Genomic DNA, 19,788 nt, shown 5'->3' on the forward strand with positions numbered 1-19,788 from the left:
CTAGGGCGTCTACCAACTTATTCTCCACTTCAGCCCCTCATTTCCACCCTTTGGCCTTTGTACCCCAAACTTATTCTCTATGGCTATTAGGTTCTTCTTTCTCCCCCATTTCCAACAAAGGTTATTTTATTTATCTTCCTAGGCCTATCTTAAACACAATAGTCTCTGACTACTTAATCGAGAGTAATGTTTTCCATTATGACATAGCATTCTTTGTCATGCAGTGTGGGTATTTAAGTATCTATATGCCTCCTTCAATGGATCATAAACTTTTTGGTAGCAGAATATGTGTTGTTCATCAAAGTCTTTGCTGATTAACATTTCAACCCAATACTGCACCTGGCTCAATACGTGTGTGCTCAATTTAAATCAATTGATTAGAGGTCTGGAGAGACATTGAAAGCCACAATCAGGGGAAGTTACAGAGAAAAGAAAAACTTCCCTTTGTAGCCTCACTGGGAAGGGCCATAGAGTAGTCACTCTAGAGTATCCCAGTAAGTGAAGATTCTCTCCCAAGATTTCTCTAAGTTCTTGCAGTTTAATAACCAGGCGAGTCAGAGGTGCTGGGCCACTCACCAGATCCAGCTGGTTCCTCACTTTTAGAAAGCAGCTGCCAAGATAGGGTTCATGACTAATTCTGCCTATAACCAAGAGAATGCATAAAAATGACCCTAGCCCTCAGCTGCTACCACCCCAGTTGCTTCTCCAAGCAGAGAAAATCTATCTCTAGGAAGAGACTGTGGTTGGGGTAGAAAACTGCCTGCCTTGCAAAAGTGGAAATCTGAATTCTAATCCCCTCTTTGCCACTGCATAGTTTTGTGACCTTGGCCAAGTTCGTTCATCTCTTTGGACTTCAGTATTCCCATCTGAGTGGCTTGGAACAAATGGTGTCTTAAGACCCCTGGAGAGCTTTCATTCTTTAGTTATTTATTCTAGGATGATAATCAAGTGTTTCCTTTAATACCTCCTATCCTAGCTAAGAACCAGATTCTGTTACCCCTATTTCCTTTCTGCACCTAGGGATGTCCCAGAGCTGAGACAGCTGCTCTAGGGATAGGTTTGAAGAATGTGGTGGGAACAACTGGGCTGTTTTTCAGACCTTTTTTCCCTTTGACTCCTACATCCCTGCCCTACTCCCTGCAGCCAACTTATTTCAATATGACAACCATGGGATAGATGCCAGGGGGCCCTAGGCACAGGCCCCAGTGACTCAGGGAGATGAAGAACCTGCTCAAAAGTTAAGTTTCCTAAAGACATTCATTGCTTCCCTGGACTCAATTTAAGGTTTCCTGAGCCAGGATGGCAGATGGCTTAAGAGGTATATATCTGGAAGCCTAAGGATGAAATAATATAAACGATCTCTTATATCTCCAAACTACACTCTATGTATTAGGGTCCATTCACATCCATACTCTATGGGGGTTAGATCCTCAGTTGTATGCTTTATTTTATAGATGAAGAAACTAAGACATATATAAAAGACTAAGTAACAAAATTTGAAGGTGGCTGACCTGGCACTCAAACATGTCTTCTGGTTATAAGTACATTGCTTTTTGCTATGTTCCACAATCAGGGTAAGGGACAGGGCTGGAAAATAAACCACATACTTTTTTCCATATCTGCTATATTTTCCAGACTAAAATTAGGACCCATGAAATAAGAATTGATTTTTTAATAAATTTATTTATTTAATTTATTTATTTTTGGCTGCGTTGGGTCTTTGTTGCTGCGCGCGGGCTTCCTTTAGCTGCGGCGAGTGGGGGTTACTCTTTGTTGTGGTGCACAGGCTTCTCATTGCGGTGGCTTCTCTTGTTGTGGAGCATGGGCTCTGGCCATGTGGGCTTCAGTATTTGTGGCACGTGGGCTCAGTAGTTGTGGCTCATGGGCTCTAGAGCGCAGGCTCAGTAGTTGTGGCACAGGGGTTTAGTTGTTTCTTGGTATGTGGAATCTTCCCAGACCAAGGGTGGAACCCATGTCCCCTGCATCGGCAGGCAGATTCTTAACCACTGCATCACCAGGGAAGCCCAAGAATTGATTTTTAATTGCTACTTGTGAAATTATTCACATAAAAGATGTAAGACAATAGCGCTTTGTTTTGCATTTTAACAAATTACTTGAAAAACTCTTATTCTTCCTCCAGAATCCTCCCTGACACCTTCAGAGTCAATATATTATTTTTCTGTACACTCTTCTATTCTGAGAGCTACCTTTCAGGACTCACCACATTATCTGTTTCTGTGTGTCTGTTTCCCTTTACTAGATGGAGAACTTTTTGAGGGAATGTATCATATCTCTATATCTCCAGGGTATAGCACAGCTTCTGGCACAAAATTGCTATTCAATAAATATGTATTCAAAATGGACTGAACTGAAAACATGTGGAAATGGAAAGTCTTGGCAATTCTGAGATTAACGGTTGCTAACTTTCTAGCCTATGGTGTGGGCCTGGGCCCCAAGGCTAGCTCTTCCAAGTGCCATGGTATGGGCATAATATGCCCTCAGCTTATAATATAGGAGCCATGAAAACCAAATTCCTGAAGCCTGTAGACAGGAAAAAGTAGGACCCAGATATTGTCAGTCTAGTCCCTTCCTAGAAGTATTGCCCAAACATACAATTGTAGTCATAGTGGGTGTGCTCCAAGCCATGATTGCTACAATTTAGCAAGTAAAAAACACTCCAATTTACCCTAAAACCTAACTTATCTCCCTGCCTCAAGTCTTTATCCTGTCATCCTCTACACTGCCACCCGAATGTTAACTTTCCCTTTTTTCATAGACCTTTAGTGCTCCCTATTATGTCATATAGTTCTTATGCCCTCTTATATACTTCTCATATAGTCTATATATGTGCATAGTCCTAAGCCTTACACTCTAGGTCCTTTGTAATTTATCCCCTAACTCTCACAAAGTTGCCAACCATTCTTATCTAGTATCTACTTTCTTTTCCTACATACACATTTTAAGGCCTTAAACTTGAGCATGAATTGGAATCTCCTGGAATGCCTGCTACAAAAATGCATATTCCTCACCCTTCCTCCACCAAATCTGATTTAACAGGACTGAGGTGAGATCTCAAATATTTTTAAAAAATTTAACACTACTACCAGGTGATTCAGAATCAAATGGTCCAGGGACCATACCTGGAGAAAGATTACCAAACACAGTCCATCTCCTTTCCTTCTTCAGCAGGTGACATCTGATTTAGGGATTGTCTGATGTGTTACAATTTAACATAGATGCTTTTCAGCTTGACAGGCTCTGCCTGTTAAGATACCTACTAGCCAGTTGTTCCCAATGTCCTTCCTCAGCCTGATGGGGTCTGCTGCCACAGGATCCATTTTTACGGCTGTTAGTATCTCTGAATCTGTGGTCACTTGCCAGTTCAATGTTTGGCCTCTGCAGCTGACTCTTTACCTGGGACTTGGCTCCCAAGCTTTTTGGACATTCCCTACCTTCTGATACTCAGGGCTAATATTCAGGAAGTTCAAACCTGTACCAGCTTTTAAATATTGAAGTCTTTCTATACCAGCTGGTAAATAGTCACTGCCCTAAGCTCCCTACATATCCCCAACTGCCCTAGTCCCTCACCTGGAACCCCTAAGCCCTCCTAGAATCCAGCAACTAAAGGGGTAATGTTTCTAGAACCTTGTTTCAGCATCATAGGCCTATATTCATTCAGATATTTTGGGGCCATTGTTATACATGTTGTTAAATGTTTTGAACATTACTCTTATGTGTGCCCAATCTTTTACAATATACCTGACTACTTGGGATCCTGTCTTGTCCCTAGCTGTCTTGGTTCTAGTATCAGGCCTTAACATCTCCAAATTTTTGCATTCAAAGCCCAGTTTTGGGGTTCAAGATTTTGTAGTCTATATAAGGAATTCTAGGCAGGTGAGAGGGCCTTGAGAATTTGATGGTCCACTTGCTGCTATAAAAATCATACTATGCCCAATTATAAAGCTATCCAAGGGTTATCCAGGCTGAGATTTTAGAAAATCAGAGGCTGGCTTACTATCAGATGGATCAATTTGAGTGTAGACTCTGTTCCATACTAATTGTGTGACCTTAGATGAGTCACTCAATTTTGTGAGTCTCAGTTACCTTGTCTATAAAATTGAGGTAATGCTATTATAATAGGGTTATTTTATGAAACAAATTAATTGATATAACAAATAATGAGGCCCTACTTTGTGGCAGGAATTGTTCCAGGTCCTTGCTCCTCAAAGTGTCGTCCATATCGACAGTATTGACATCACAGAATACCAGTCCCACCGCTTAATCAGAATCTTCATTTTAACAAAAATATCAATAGACATTAAAGTTTGAGAAGCACTGATCTAGACAGACCACATTCCTCGAATATAGACATGATCATTCCTAGAGAAAACACCTGTTTGAAGGAGTAGACATTTTGGTTTTGGTCTCCCGGAACCATGGAGTTAGAATAAAAATGAAGGTCAGAGAGCCCTGAAGAGTAGAAATCACGGTTCAGATGTTTTTGGGGCTAAGCAGGAGCTACTAGGCAGGTGCTATGTCCCTAAAAGAGAGCAGGTGCACCCAGCTCCAGTTGATTGTTGCAAGGTGGAAATGCCAGCCTAGGGATGCTAAACCTTCTGATATTTCAAGAGAAGCTAGAAAGCCAGAGGTCCACAGAGAAGGGCACAAGCTCTTTCAGGTGGATCTCAAATTCTTTCACTTCTACCTAGAGATCTCTATCATCTTGCTATTCAATGCATGGTCTGTGGATGAACAGTATCTGCATCACCTGGGAGCCTGTTAGAAATTCTGAATTTCAGACCCCATTTCAGACCTTCTGAATCAGAATCTAAATTTAAACAAGATTCCCCAGGTAATTTGTACACACAAAGTCTGAGATGCATGATTTAGCTGCTGGGAATACAATAGTGAACAAGGCCTTTTGTTCTCATGGACCTTACATACTAGTGGGACAAGATATACAATAGAACTGTAAACTAATGTATAAACAAGGGTAGTTTTGATGGTGATAAATACTATGAAGAAAATAAAATGTCCAGGATGGCTTCTTTCCTTGCATGGATGATGTTTAATCTGGGGCCATAGACAAACTAGAAGGATCCAAAATGGGATGGCTAGAAACACTGGCTGGGCATGTCTCTCTTTTCATGTGACTTCTCCACATGGCTAACATGGGTTTCTTCATAGCATGGTGATCTTAGGGTAATCATACATCTTACATGGCGGTTAGCTCCACCCAGAATAAGCATTCTAATAGACCGGTGAGGCAACTCATTAGTCCAACAGAAACTGAGGACCTACTCTGTGAAAAGCACTGTCCCAGGCCCTTGCTACAAATATTCTTCTGTTGTAGCCTCAGAAGTTATACAGCATCACTTCTGTCACATTCTATTAGTTACAAGGGAGGTATAGGACCATCCCAGATTTAAAGAGATAAGCCATACAAGAATATGAAAAATGAAGCAGTGTGATTCCTTGGGGAGTCATCTTTGGACACTGACTACCATAGGAGGTAACATCTGAGCTGAGACCTGAATGGAGCAAAGTTGCCAACCATGCAAAATTCTGGGCAAAAACACTTCAGGTGGAAGAAACAGCCTGCAAAGGCCCTGAGACAGGAGAGAGCTTGAAATATCCAAGAGATATAAGGAGGACAATGTTATTAGAGCAAAGTGCATGGAAGGAAGAGTCATAGAAAATAAAACCGGAGAGGTAGGCAGGAGCCATAATATAGGTGAGAAGTTCATATTTTACTCTAATCACAGTGGGAAGGATTGGAGGGTTTAATGCATGGAAGTATTAAAAGATAACCTGAGGCATATTACAAACTTTGAGTTTATTTGAACAAAAATCAATTGGAATCAGACAGTGCCAAACGGAAAATGGTTAGGAGTGTTCCATGAACAGGAGCTAAAGGAAAGACTTTATAGAGAAGAGGCAGGCAGACGCAAAGAAAAAAAAAACATTATTTACTTGGCTATAGTTTAAGCAGTTGCATTACTTGGCTGTTTGTGATGGGTTGTCCTTAGGTTTTAATTTGTTAACCTTGAGACATTACAGGCTTAGGTTTTGGTTTGTTTACACAGACACCTAAGGCATTCAAGCCATCTCTGTTTAATGGGTTTCTTATTTAACTAATTTAACAATTTCTCTGTTTTGGTCACCCTATCAGACATGACAAATTGACCAAATATTTGGTATTAACACTACTGTCAGTCACCATCATGGTTAAGTTGTTCTTGCCTCATAATTGTTTTTGCTGTTCATCTTGCTTCTGTTTCTCCAAGTGCAGTGAGACCATCTGATGTACTGGTGATGGCTGCAAATATATATTTAATACACTTGAAAGAACATAGCACACCAGGGAGACTACAGTGATAACTATAAGGAGGAAAAAAATCAAGAGACTGAAATATGATCCTTAGTCAGGGACCCCATGAACCAAACAAATTTGTATCAAATAAAGAATGTACCTGAAGAGGAATTAACCAGTTTTAGCCAAGTGTCTTGTTTGCTAATTTCTTGTATTTGTTGTCATACCATAGCTGTTGATTCAGGTACAGCAGGAGGTATTTACTATGGCACAGACTCCTGCTTGTTCAGCTAATAAGTAATCTAAAGCAATTTTATTATCTAAAACCTTCTGAACAAGAAAGCCTGGGAATTTTTTCTGTGCATCTATGACCTTAGTGGTAGATTCAGTAATAGAGTTGCCAGAATTAATATGTATTATCTTCCCAAGCATTAACAGAAAGGAAAAATAAAGTAGCAAAAAGGTAAAAGGAATAAAGTTTTCATACTGGATGAAGATATTGATCTGTAATCTTGGGAGATCTTGTCCACCACAAGATGTTGTCTGCTTCTGGGGAGGAAGCTCTCTGGTCAATTTTAATATTAGGTCTCCAGCTGGTGTGCAGTTGCAAGAGTCTGGAGGAGCCTTTTTAAATTGGGAGATGTGGTCCTGAGGTTCAAAGCCTTAAAGTTTGGCTGCCCTCTGGAGAGTGAGGATGATCTCATATGGCCCCTTGTATAAGAGCAAGTTTCAAGGAGAGCCGTCGTCCTTAATGATTCCAAGACAGAAGGTTGGGGAAAAATTGGAAACATTAGTCTGAAGAGTCCTAGCCAGATATTTGAGGAAATAAGAAAAATTTAGTATCCAGTCCAGTTTACAGGTAGATAACAAAACCTCAAAGACAATGAACAGGACTAGAAATTAATACCCACAAGAGTGTGCTATAGTTTTCCATTGAAACATAATTTTTCTTTACACCCATTTCTACCAATGATGATCCAAATTCTGGAGGCATAAGGTAGGGGGGAAAAGTAAATGTCTCAATTCTGTTTACAAAGGTATGCCTTACCAAATATCTCTAAGTTATATATAGCTTAAAAGAAAAGATAAAAATGTTTTCCTTACATCTGGAAAACCAAAACTTTAAAGAACCAGCAATGTTTCAAATAAAAAGTCATTAAAAATGATAATCATCCCCATCAGTTCAAAATATTCCATGTTATTCATTCTTGTTCTGCCTGAATCCAGTTTTTCATTTTTATTTCTTTGTGTTTTAAAAAAAAAATTTTTAGTTTTATACAATTTTTAAAGGTTACACTTCATTTACAGTTATTACAAAATATTGACTATATTCCCCATGTTGTACAACACATCCTTGAGCTTATCTTACACCAAATAATTTGTGCCTCCCGCTCCCCCACTCCTATGTTGCCCCTCCCCCTTCCCCACTGAAAACCACTAGTTTGTGAGTCTGCTTCTTTTTTACTATAGTCACCATTTTGTTGTGTTTTTTAGATTCCACATATAAATGATATCATACAGTATTTACCTATCACCATCTGATGTATTTCACTTAGCATAATGCCCTCCAAGTCTATCCATGTTGCTGCAAATGGCAAAATTTTGTTCTTTTTTATGGCTGAGTAATATTCCATTGTATATATATAGCACTTCTTCTTTATCCATTCATCTGTTGATGAACACTTAGGTTGTTTCCATGTCTTAGAAATTGAAAATAATGCTGCAATAAACATTGGGATGCATGTATCTTTTCAGATTAGTATTTTTGTTTTTTTCAGATATATACCCAGTAGCGGAATTGCTGGATCATATCAATTTTTAGTTTTTTGAGAAACCTCCATACTGTTTTCCACAGTGGCCAATTCACATTCCCACTGACAGTGTAGGAGGGTGCCCTTCTCTTCACATCCTCACCAACATTTTTTATTTGTGGTCTTTTTGATGATAGCAATTCTGAGAGGTGTGAGGTGATATCTCATTGTGGTTTGATTTGCTTTTCCCTGATGATTGGCAATGTTGAGCATCTTTTCATGTGCCTGTTGGCCATCATATTTCCTCTTTGGAAAAGTGTCTATTGTTCTTCTGCCCATTTTTTAATTGGATGGTTTGCTTTTTGATGTTGAGTGGTATGAGCTGTTTATATATTTTGGATATTAATTCCTTATCAGTCATATTATTTGCAAATATTTTCTCCCATTGAGTAGGCTGTCTTTTTGTTTTGTTGATGGTTTCCTTTGCCATTCAAAAGCGTATAAGTTTAATTAGGTCCTATTCGATTCTTTTTGCTTTTATTTCCATTACTCTAGGAGATGCATCCAAAAATCATACCTGCGGTTTATGTCAGAGTGTTCTGCCTATGTTTTCCTCTAAGAGTTTTGTATTATCCTTTCTTACTTTTAGGTCTCTAATCCATTTTGAGTTTATTTTTGTATATGGTGTTAGAGAATGTTCTAATTTCATTCTTTTGCATGTAGCTGTCCAGTTTTCCTAGCATGACGACGTACTGAAGAAACTGTATTTTCTGCATTGTATATTTTTGCCTCCTTTGTCGTAGATTAATTGACCAAAAGTGTGTGGGTGTAGCTCTGGGCTTTCTATCCTGTTCCATTGATCTATCTTTCTGCTTTTGTGCCAGTACCATACTGTTTTGATTACCATAGCTGGGTAGTATGGTTTGAAGTCAGGGAGCCTGATTCCTCCAGCTCTGTTCTTCTTTCTCAAGATTATTTTGGCTATTCAGGGTATTTTGTTTCCATACAAATTAAAAAAAAAATTGTTCCAGTTCTGTTATAAAATGCCATTGGTAATTTAATAGGGGTTGCATTGAATCTGTAGATTGCCTTGGGTAGTATGGTCATTTTAACAATATTTATTCTTTCAATCCAGGAACACTGGATTTCCATTTGTTTGTGTCATCTTCAATTTCATTCATCAGTGTCTTATAGTTTTTGGAGTACAGGTCTTTTGTCTCCTTAGGTAGGTTTATTCCTAGGTATTTTATTCTTTTTGATGCAATGGTAAATGAGATGTTTCCTTAATTTCTATTTCTGATCTTTCATTGTTAGTGTATAGAAATACAACAGATTTCTGTGTGTTAATTTTGTATCCTGCAACTGTACGAAATTCATAGATGAGCTCTATTAGTTTTCTGGTGGCGTCTTTAGGATTTTCTATGTATAGCACCATGTCATCTGCAAACAGTGACCGTTTTACTTTTTTTCTGATTTGGATTCCTTTTATTTCTTTTTCTTCTCTGATTGCTGTGGCTAGGTCTTCCAAAACTATGTTGAATACTAGTGGTGAGAGTGGGCACCCTTGTCTTTTTCCTGATCTTAGAGGAAATGGTTTCAGTTTTTCACCATTGAGAATGATGTTGGCTGTGGGTTTGTCATACATGGACTTTATTATGTTGAGGTAGGTTCCTTCTATGCCCATCTTCTGGAGAGTTTTTATCATAAATGGGTGTTGAATTTTGTCAAAAGCTTTTTCTGTACCCATTGAGAGGATCATATGGCTTTTATTCTTTAATTTGTTAATATGGTTACAGTTTTACTTCCTCCTTTCCAATTTGGATTCCTTTTATTTATCTATGTTTTCTTCTCTGATTGCTGTGACTAGGACTTCCAAAACTATGTTAAGTAAAATTGGCGAGAGTGAGCATTCTTGTCTTGTTTCTTGATCTTAGAGGGAATGCTTTAAGTTTTTCACTGTTGAGTATGACGTTACCTATGGGTTTGTCACATATGACCTTTGTTATATTGAGGTAGGTTCCCTCTATTCCTACTTTTTGGAGAGATTTTATCATAAATGGATGTTGAATTTTATCAAAAGCTTTTTCTGTACCCATTGAGATGATCATATGGTTTTATTCTTTAATTTGTTAATGTGGTGTATCACATTGATTGATTTGTGGATATAGAAAAATCCTTGCATCCCTGAGATAAATCCCACTTGATCATAGTGTGTGAATGTTTTAATTTATTGTTAGATTCAGTTTGCTAATATTTTGTTCAGGATTTTTGCATCTATGTTCAGCAGTTATATTGGTCTATAATTTTCTTTTTTTGTGTGATATTTTTGTCTGGTTTTGGTATCAGGGTGATGGTGGCCTCATAGAATGAGTTTGGAGGTGTTCCTTGTCTGCAATTTTTTTGAAATAGTTTCAGAAGGATAGTTAACTGTTCTCTAAAAGTTTGGTAGAATTCCCCTGTGAAGCCATCTGGCCTTAGACTTTTGTTTGTTGGGAGTTTTAAATTACTAATTCAATCTCAGTACTGGTAATCAATCTGGTCATATTTTCAATTTCTTCCTGGTTCAGTCTTGGGAGATTGCACCTGTCTAAGAATTTGTCCATTTCTTCTAGGTTGTCCATTTTATTGGTGTACGGTTGCTCATAGTAGTCTCTTATGATCCTTTGTATTTCTGTGGTGTCAGTTGTAACTTCCTTTTCATTTGTGATTTTACTGATTTGGGCTCTCCCTTTTTTCTTGATGAGTCTGGATAAAAAATTATCAATTTTATTTATCTTTTCAAAGAACAAGATTTTATTTTCATTGATCTTTTCTATTGTTTCATTTATTTCAGCTCTGATCTTTATGATTTCTTTCCTTCTGCTTACTTTGGTTTTGTTTTTTCTCCTTTCTCTAGTTGCTTTAGGTGTAAGGTTAAGTTGTTTATTTGGGATTTTTCTTGTTTACTGAGGTAATTTTGTATCACTATAAACTTCCCTCTTAGAACTGCTTTTGCTGCATCCCATACGTTTTGGATCATTGTGTTTTGGCTTTCATTTGTCTCTAGGTATTTTTTTATTTCCTCTTTGATTTCTCCAGTGATTCATTGGTTGTTTAGTAGCATACTGTTTAGCCTCCATGTGTTTGTGTTTTCTGCAGTTCTTTTCTTGTAGTTGATTTCTAATCTCATAAGCGTTGTGATTGGAAAAGATGCATGATTTCATTTTTTTAAAAAATTTATTGAGGCTTGCTTTATGGCTTATGATCTGTCCTGGAGAACATTCCGTGTGCACTTGAGAAGAATGTGTACTCTGCTGCTTTTAGATGGAAGTCTATAAATATCAATTAAATCCATCTGTTCTAATGTGTCATTAAAAGCCTGTGTTTCCTTACTGATTTTCTGTCTGGATGATCTGTCCATTGATGTAAGTTGGGTGTTAAAGTCCCCCACTATTATTGTGTTATTGCCAATTTCTCCTTTTATGTCTGTTAATACAGTATTTGCCTTCTGTATTGAGGTGCTCCTACGTTGGGTGCATATATGTTTATAATTGTTATATCTTCTTCTTGGATTCATCCCTTGATCATTATGTAGTGTCCATCTTTTTCTCTTGTAACAGTGTTTATTTTAAAGTCTACTTTTTTCTGATATAAGTATTTCTTCTCTGGCTTTCTTTTGATTTCCATTTGCATGGAATACATTTTCCATCCCCTGACTTTCAGTCTGTATATGTCTCTAGATCTAAGGTGGGTCTCTCTTAGGCAGCATATATATGGGTCCTGTTTATGTATCCATTCAGCCAATCTATGTCTTTTGGTTGGAACATTTATTCCATTTACATTTAAAGTAATTACTGATATATATATTCTTACTGTCATCTTGTTAATTGTTTTGGATTTGTTTCTATACTTCCTTTTTTCCCCTTTCTTCTTTTATTCTCTTCTCTTGTGATTTGATGACTCTTCAGTGTTATGTTTGAATTGTTTTTTCTTTCTTGTGTGTACATCTCACAGATTTTTGGTTTGCAGTTACCATGAGGTTATCATATAGCAGTATATGTATATATATATATATATATATATATATATATATATATATATATATATAGTTATTTTAAGTTGCTGATTTCTTAATTTCAAATGCTTTTTAAGAATCCTGCATTTGTACTCTCCTCCCCTCACAATTACTTTTTTTGATATTGTATTTTACATCTAATTGCTTTGTGTATCCCTTAACTACTTGTTGTGGATACAGATGATTTTACTACTTTTTCTCTTAACCTCCCTACTAGCTTTGTGTGTCGCTGATTTCCTAACTTTACTGTATGTTTGCCTTTACTGGTGAGCTTTTTCATTTTATAATATTCTTGTTTCTACTTGTGGCTTTTTCTTTTTTGCCTACAGAAGTTCCTTTAACATTTGTTGTAAAGCTGGTTTGGTGGTTCTGAATTCTTTTAGCTTTTGCTTGTCTGTAAAACTTTTTATTTCTCCATCAAATCTGAATGAGAGCCTTGCTGGGGGAATATTCTTGGTTGTACGTTTTCCCTTTCATCACTTTAAATATATTGTGCCACTCCTTTCTAGCTTGCAGAGTTTCTGCTGAAAAATTAGCTGATAGCCTTATGGCAGTTCCCTTGTATGTTATTTGTTGCTTTTCCCTTGCTGCTTTTAATATTCTCTCTTTATCTTTCTTTAATTTTTCTCATTTTGATTGCAGCATGTCTTGGTGTGTTCCTGCTTGCGTTTATCATGTATGGGACTCTCTGCACTTCCTGGACTTGGGTGACTGTTTCCTTTCCCATGTTAGGGAAGTTTTCAGCTATTATCTCTTCAAATGTTTTCTCAGGCCCTTTCTCTCCCTCCTCTCCTTCTGGGACCCTATAATGCGAATGTTGGTGCAAATGATGTTGCCCAGCCATCTCTTAAGCTGTCCTCGTTTCTTTTCATTCTTTTTTCTTTGTTCTGTTCTGCATCAGTGATTTCCACTACGCTGTCCTCCAGCTCACTGATTCATTCTTCTATATCATTTAGTGTACTATTGATTCCTTCTAGTATATTTTTTATTTCAGTTATTGTATTCTTAATCTCGGTTTTGTTGTTCTTTATATTTTCTAATTCTTTGTAAAAACTTCTAAATTTTAACTCCCTCTGTGCATCCATTATCCTCCCGAGTTCTTTGATTATTTTTATGATCATTACTCTGAACTCTTTCTCAGGTAGGTTGCCTATCTCCATTTCACTTATTTCTTCTATCTCAGGTAGGTCTGGCCCAGGCTTCTATCAAATTGCTGCTTTTGCCCTGGGTCCCAGTGCACATGAGATTTTGTGTGCCCCCTTTAAAAGTGAAGCACTCGGTTTTGCGGTACTCCTGCAATTAAGCCTTCAAAGCCAAATGCTCCAGGAGCTCATCTACCTGGTGCTGGTCCCCCAGGCTGGGGTGCCTGACATGGGGTTCAGAACTCTCACTCCTGTGGGAGAACCTCTGTAATATAATTATTCTCCAGTTTGTGGGTCACCCACCTGGGGTGTATAGGATTTGATTATATTGTGAGTCTGCCTCTCCTACCCATCTCATTATGGTTACTTCTTTATGTCTTTAGTTGTAGAAGATATTTTCTGGTAGGTTTAATACTTTTTCATTGATGGTTGTTCCACATATAGTTGTGATTTTGGTCTGCTCGTGAGACGAGGTGAGCTCAGGGTCTTTCTACTCTGCCATCTTGACTGTTTCTCCTATTATTTACTCTTTATAGCTATTTTAGGGATGTAGCATTTTCTTCTTCTGTAAAATGAGAGTATTAATCCTCATCTTTGTTTCAGTGTGGTTGAGAAGCTCAGTTCAAAAGCTAATACATCCTTTCTAGGTATAAGATATAGGTAGTGGAGGTTCTATATGCTGAGCTCGCCAATATTATCAAAGGAGTGCAACTGTATGCCTGTGCTGCAAAATAGAGCATATCTGTCTCTTGGGTGGGTAGGAGAAATTAACAAAATGTCAGCACTCCAATGTTCTGGAGGTAAGGGAAGGCAGTAGAAGAGCTGGTGTTAACACAGGCGTGATATCAACCAGCTCCTTTAAATGGAAAAGGTGTGATAGCCTGGATCTTCTTCAATGAATGGTGGGATCACCATTAAAACTGGGCCCCAAGAACAACTAGTTTTAATTATTTTCAATCCTCCCCAATCAGTCACCCTTCTCCTGTATGAATACCACCAGGATTGGAGAACTCAATTTCTGTCAAGGATGACATTAAGCATACTATGACTTTTAGAAAGTTCTACTTAATATTGAACTGAAATCTCTTGTTTTCATTGGTCTACTTCCTCTGATCCAAGACAGCCCCTCATAAGTCAGAAGACTGTGGCCCCATTCTCCTGTGGCTTCTCTGATTCAAGTTAAACAGCTTCTAATACTCAGACCCTTTATTCTTGGGAACTGGGTTCCAAGCCCTCCCCAGCCTGCTTACTCTCTTATGGACAGCACTAGTTTCTTTATTCTTTTTTAATTGTCATATAGTTTATTTGATTTTGTGTATATACATTTAAAAAAATTACTGGACTTCCCTGTGCTATACAGTAGGTCCTTATTAGTTATCTATTTTATGTTAGTAGTGTGTATACCTCTACTTCAATTATGATGCATTAAGGTGTAGGGTCAAGAACTGAATCCCAATCTTCTGGCAAGCTTTGTTACTTCCCTCCAGCTCAGATTATGGATATTTCTTTTTATTTATTTACTATTTTAACATCTTTGTTGGACTATAATTGCTTTACAAGGTGTGTTAGTTTCTGCTTTATAACAAAGTGAATCAGCTATACATATACATATATCCCCATATCTCCTCCATCTTGCGTCTGCCTCCCACCCTCCCTATCCAACACCCCTAGGTGGTCACAAAGTACCGAGCTGATTTCTATATGCCATGCAGCTGCTTCAAACTAGCTATCTATTTTTCATTTCTTAGTGTATATATGTCCATGCTGCTCTCTCATTTCATCCCAGCTTACAATTCCCCCTCCCTGTGTCCTCAAGTCTATTCTCTACGTCTGTGTCTTTATTCCTGTCCTGCCCCTAGGTTCTTCAGAACCTTTTTGTTTTAACATTCCATATATATGTGTTAGCATATGGTATTTGTTTTTCTCTTTCTGAATTACTTCACTCTGTATGACAGATTCTACGTCATTCCAACTCACTACAAATAACTCAATTTTGTTTCTTTCTATGGCTGAGTAATATTCCATAGTATATATGTGCCACAACTTCTATATCCATTCATTTGTCGATGGACATTTAGGTTGCTTCCAAGTCCTGACTATTGTAAATAGAGCTGCAATGAACATTGTGGTACATGACTCTTTTTGAATCATGGTTTTCTCAGGGTACATCCAGAGAAGTGCGATTGCTGGGTCATGTGGTAGTTCTATTTTTAGTTTTTAAGGAACTTCCATACTGTTCTCCATAGTGGCTGTATCCATTTACATTCCCACCAACAGTGCAAGAGGGTTCCCTTTTCTCCACACCCTCTGCAACATTTATTGCTTGTAGATTTTTGATGATGGCCATTCTGACCGATGTGAGGTGATATCTCATTGTAGTTTTGATTTGCATTTCTCTAATGATTAGTGATGTTGGCAATCTGTATATCTTCTTTGGAGAAATGTCTAATGAGGTTTTCTGCCCATCTTTGGATTAGGTTGTTTGTTCTTTTGATATCGAGCTGCATGAGATGCTCGTAAATTTTGGAGATTACTCCTTGGTCAGTTGCTTCATTTGCAAATATTTTCTCCCGTTCTGAGGGCTGTCTTTTTGTCTTGTTTATGGTTTCCTTTGCTGTGCAAAAGCTTTTAAGTTTCATTAGGTCCCATTTGTTTATTTGTGTTTTTATTTCCATTTCTCTAGGAGGTGGGTCAAAAAGGATCTTGCTATGATTTATGTCATAGGGTGTTCTGCCTTGTTTTCCTCTAAGAGTTTTATAGTGTCTGGCCTTACATTTAGGTTATTAATCGATTTTGAGTTTATTTTTGTGTATGGTGTTAGGGAGTGTTCTAATTTCATTCTTTTACATGCAGCTGCCCAGTTGTCCCAGCAGCACTTATTGAAGAGGCTGTCTTTTCCCCATTGTATATTCTTGCCTCCTTTATCAAAAATAAGGTTACCATATGTGTGTGGGTTTATCTCTGGGCTTTCTATCCTTTTCCATTGGTCTATAATTCTGGTTTTGTTCCAGTACCATACTGTCTTGATTACTGTAGCTTTGTAGTATAGTCTGCAGTCTGGGAGCCTGATTCCTCCAGATCCGTTTTTCTTTCTCAAGATTGCTTTGGCTATTCAGGGTCCTGTGTGTTTCCGTACAAATTGTGAATTTTTTTGCTCTAGTTCTGTGAAAGATGCCATTGGTAGTTTGATAGGTATTGCATTTAATCTGTAGATTGCTTTGGGTAGCATAGTCATTTTCACAATGTTGATTCTTCCAGTCCAAGAACATGGTATATCTCTCCAACTGTTCGTATCACCTTTCATTACTTTCAACAGTGTCTTACAGTTTCCTGCATAGAGGTCTTTTGTCTCTATAGGTAGGTTTATTCCTAGGTATTTTATTCTTTTTTTGCAATTGAAAATGGGAGTATTTCCTTAATTTCTCTTTCACATTTTTCATCATTAGTGTATAGGAATGCAAGAGATTTCTGTGCATTAATTTTGCATCGTGCTGCTTTACCAAATTCCTTGATGATCTCTAGTAGTTTTCTGGTAGCATCTTTAGGATTCTCTATGTATAGTATCATGTCATCTGCAAACAGTGACAGCTTTACTTCTTCTTTTCCAATTTGGGTTCCTTTTATTTGTTTTTCTTCTCTGATTGCTGTGGATAAGATTTCCAAAACTATGTTGAATAATAGTGGTGATAGTGGACATCCTTGTCTTGTTCCTGAACTTAGAGGAAATTGTTTCAGTTTTTCACCATTGAGGATGATGTTGGCTGTGCGTTTGTCTTATATGGCCTTTATTATGTTGAGGTAAGTTCCCTCTATGCCTACTTTCTGGAGAGTTTTTATTATAAATGGGTGTTGAATTTTGCCGAAAGCTTTTTCTGCATCTATTGAGAAGATCATATGGTTTTTACCCTTCAATTTTTTAATATGGTTTATCACATTGTTTGATTTGCATATATTGAAGAATCCTTGCATTCCTGGGATAAACCCAACTTGATCATGATGTATGATCCTTTTAATGTGCTGCTGGATTCTGTTTGTCAGTATTTTGTTGAGGATTTTTGCATATATGTTCATCAGTAATATTGGCCTGAAGGTTTTTTGTTTTGTGACATCTTTGTCTGGTTTTGGTATCAGGGTGATTGTGTCCTAATAGAATGAGTTGGTGAGTGTTTCTCCCTCTGCTATATTTTGGAAGAGTCTGAGAAGGATAGGTGTTAGCTCTTCTCTAAATGTTTGATAGAGTTTACTTGTGAAACCATCTGGTCCTAGGCTTTTGTTTGTTGGAAGAGTTTTAATCACAGTCTCAATTTCACTGCTTGTGATTGGTGTGTTTATATTTTCTATTTCTTCCTGGTTCAGCCTCAGAAGATTATGCTTTTCTAAGAATTTGTCCATTTCATCCAGGTTGTCTATTTTATTGGCATATAATTGCTTGTAGTAATCCCTCATGATCCTTTGTATTTCTGCAGTGTCAGTTGTTACTTCTCATTTTTCATTTTTAATTCTATTGATTTGAGTTTTCTCCCTTTTTTTCTTGATGAGCCTTGCTAATGGTTTATCAATTTTGTTTATCTTCTCTAAGAACCAGCTTTTAGTTTCATTGATCTTTGTTATTGTTTCCATCATTTCTTTTTCATTTATTTCTGATCTGTTATTTATGATTTCTTTCCTTCTGCTAACTTTGGGATTTTTTTGTTCTTCTTTCTCTAATTGCTTTAGGTGTAAGGTTAGCTTGTTTATTTGAGGTGTTTCTTGTTTCTTGAGGTAGGATTGCCTTACTATAAACATCCCTCTTATAACCGCTTTTGCTGCATCCCCTAAGTTTTGTGTCATCATGTTTTCATTGTCATTTTATTCTAGGTATTTTTTAATTTCTCCTTTGATTTCTTCAGTGATCTCTTCGTTATTTAGTAGTGTACTGTTTAGCCACCATGTGTTTGTATTTTTTACAGATTTTTCCCTGTAATTGTTATGTAGTCTCATAGCATTGTGGTTGGAAAAAATACTTGATATGATTTCAATTTTCTTAAATTTACCAAGGCAAGATCTGTGACCCAAGATATGATCTATCCTGGCGAACGTTCCATGAGCATTTGAGAAGAAAGTTTATTCTGTTGTTTTAGGATGGAATGTCCTATAAATATCAATTAAGTCCATCTTGTGTAATGTGTCATTTAAAGCTTGTGTTTCCTTATTTATTTTCATTTAGGGTGATCTATCCATTGGTGAAAGTGGGGTGTTAATGTCCCCTACTATGATTGTGTTACTGTCGATTTCCCCTTTTATGGCTGTTGCGTTTGCCTTATGTATTGGGGTGCTCCTATGTTGGGTGCATCAATACTTACAATTGTTATATCTTCTTCTTGGATTGATCACTTCATCTTTATGTAGTGTACTTCTTTGTCTTTTGTAATGGTCTTTATTTTAAAGTCTATTTTGTCTGATATGAGAATTGCTACTCCAGCTTTCTTTTGATTTCCTTTTGCATGGAATACATTTTTCCATCCCCTCACTTTCAGTCTGTATGTGTCCCTAGGTCTGAAGTGGGTCTCTTGTAGACAGCATATATACGGGTCTTATTTTTGCATCCATTCAGCCTGCCTATGTCTTTTGTTTGGAGCTTTTAATCCATTTACATTTAAGGTAGTTATCGATGTGTATGTTCCTATTACCATTTTCTTAATTGTTTTGGGCTTGTTATTGTAGGTCTTTTCCTTCTCTTGTGTTTCCTGCTTAGAGAAGATCCTTTAGCATTTGTTGTAAAGCTGGTTTGGTGGTGCTGAATTCTCTTAGCTTTTGCTTGTCTGTAAAGGATTTAATTTCTCCATCGAATCTGAATTAGATCCTTGCTGGGTAGAGTAATCTTTATTGTAGGTTTTCCCCTTTCATCTCTTTAAATATGTCCTGCCGTTCCTTTCTGGCTTGCAGAATTTCTGCTGACAGATCAGTTTTAACCTTATGCAGATTCTCTTTTATTTTATTTATTGCTTTTCCCGTGCTGCTTTTAAATTTTTTTCTTTGTAGTTGATATTTGATAGTTTGATTAATATGTGTCTTGGAATGTTTCTCCTTGTATTTATCCTTGTTCGGACTGTTTGCACTTCCTGGACTTTATTGACTATTTCCTTTCCCATATTAGGCAAGTTTACAAATATAATCTCTTGAAATATTTTCTCATTCCGTTTATTTTTCTCTTCTTCTTTGGGACCCATATGATTCGATTGTTGGTGTGTTTAATGCTGTCCCAGAGGTCTCTGAGTCTGTCCTCAATTCTTTTCATTCTTTTCTCCTTATTTTTCTCTGCAGTAGTTATTTCCACTATTTTATCTTCCAGGTCACTTATCCGTTCTTCTGCCTCTGTTATTCTGCTACTGATTCCTTCTAGAGAATATTTAATTTCATTTATTGTGTTGTTCATCATTGTTTGTTTGCTCTTTAGTTCTTCTACGTCCTTGTTAAATGTGTCCTGTATTTTCTCCTTTCTAATTCCAAGATTTGGATCATCTTTACTATCATTACTCTGAATTCTTT

The sequence above is a fragment of the Balaenoptera ricei genome, chromosome X (assembly GCF_028023285.1).
Source record: "Balaenoptera ricei isolate mBalRic1 chromosome X, mBalRic1.hap2, whole genome shotgun sequence".
Lineage (NCBI taxonomy): Eukaryota > Metazoa > Chordata > Mammalia > Artiodactyla > Balaenopteridae > Balaenoptera > Balaenoptera ricei.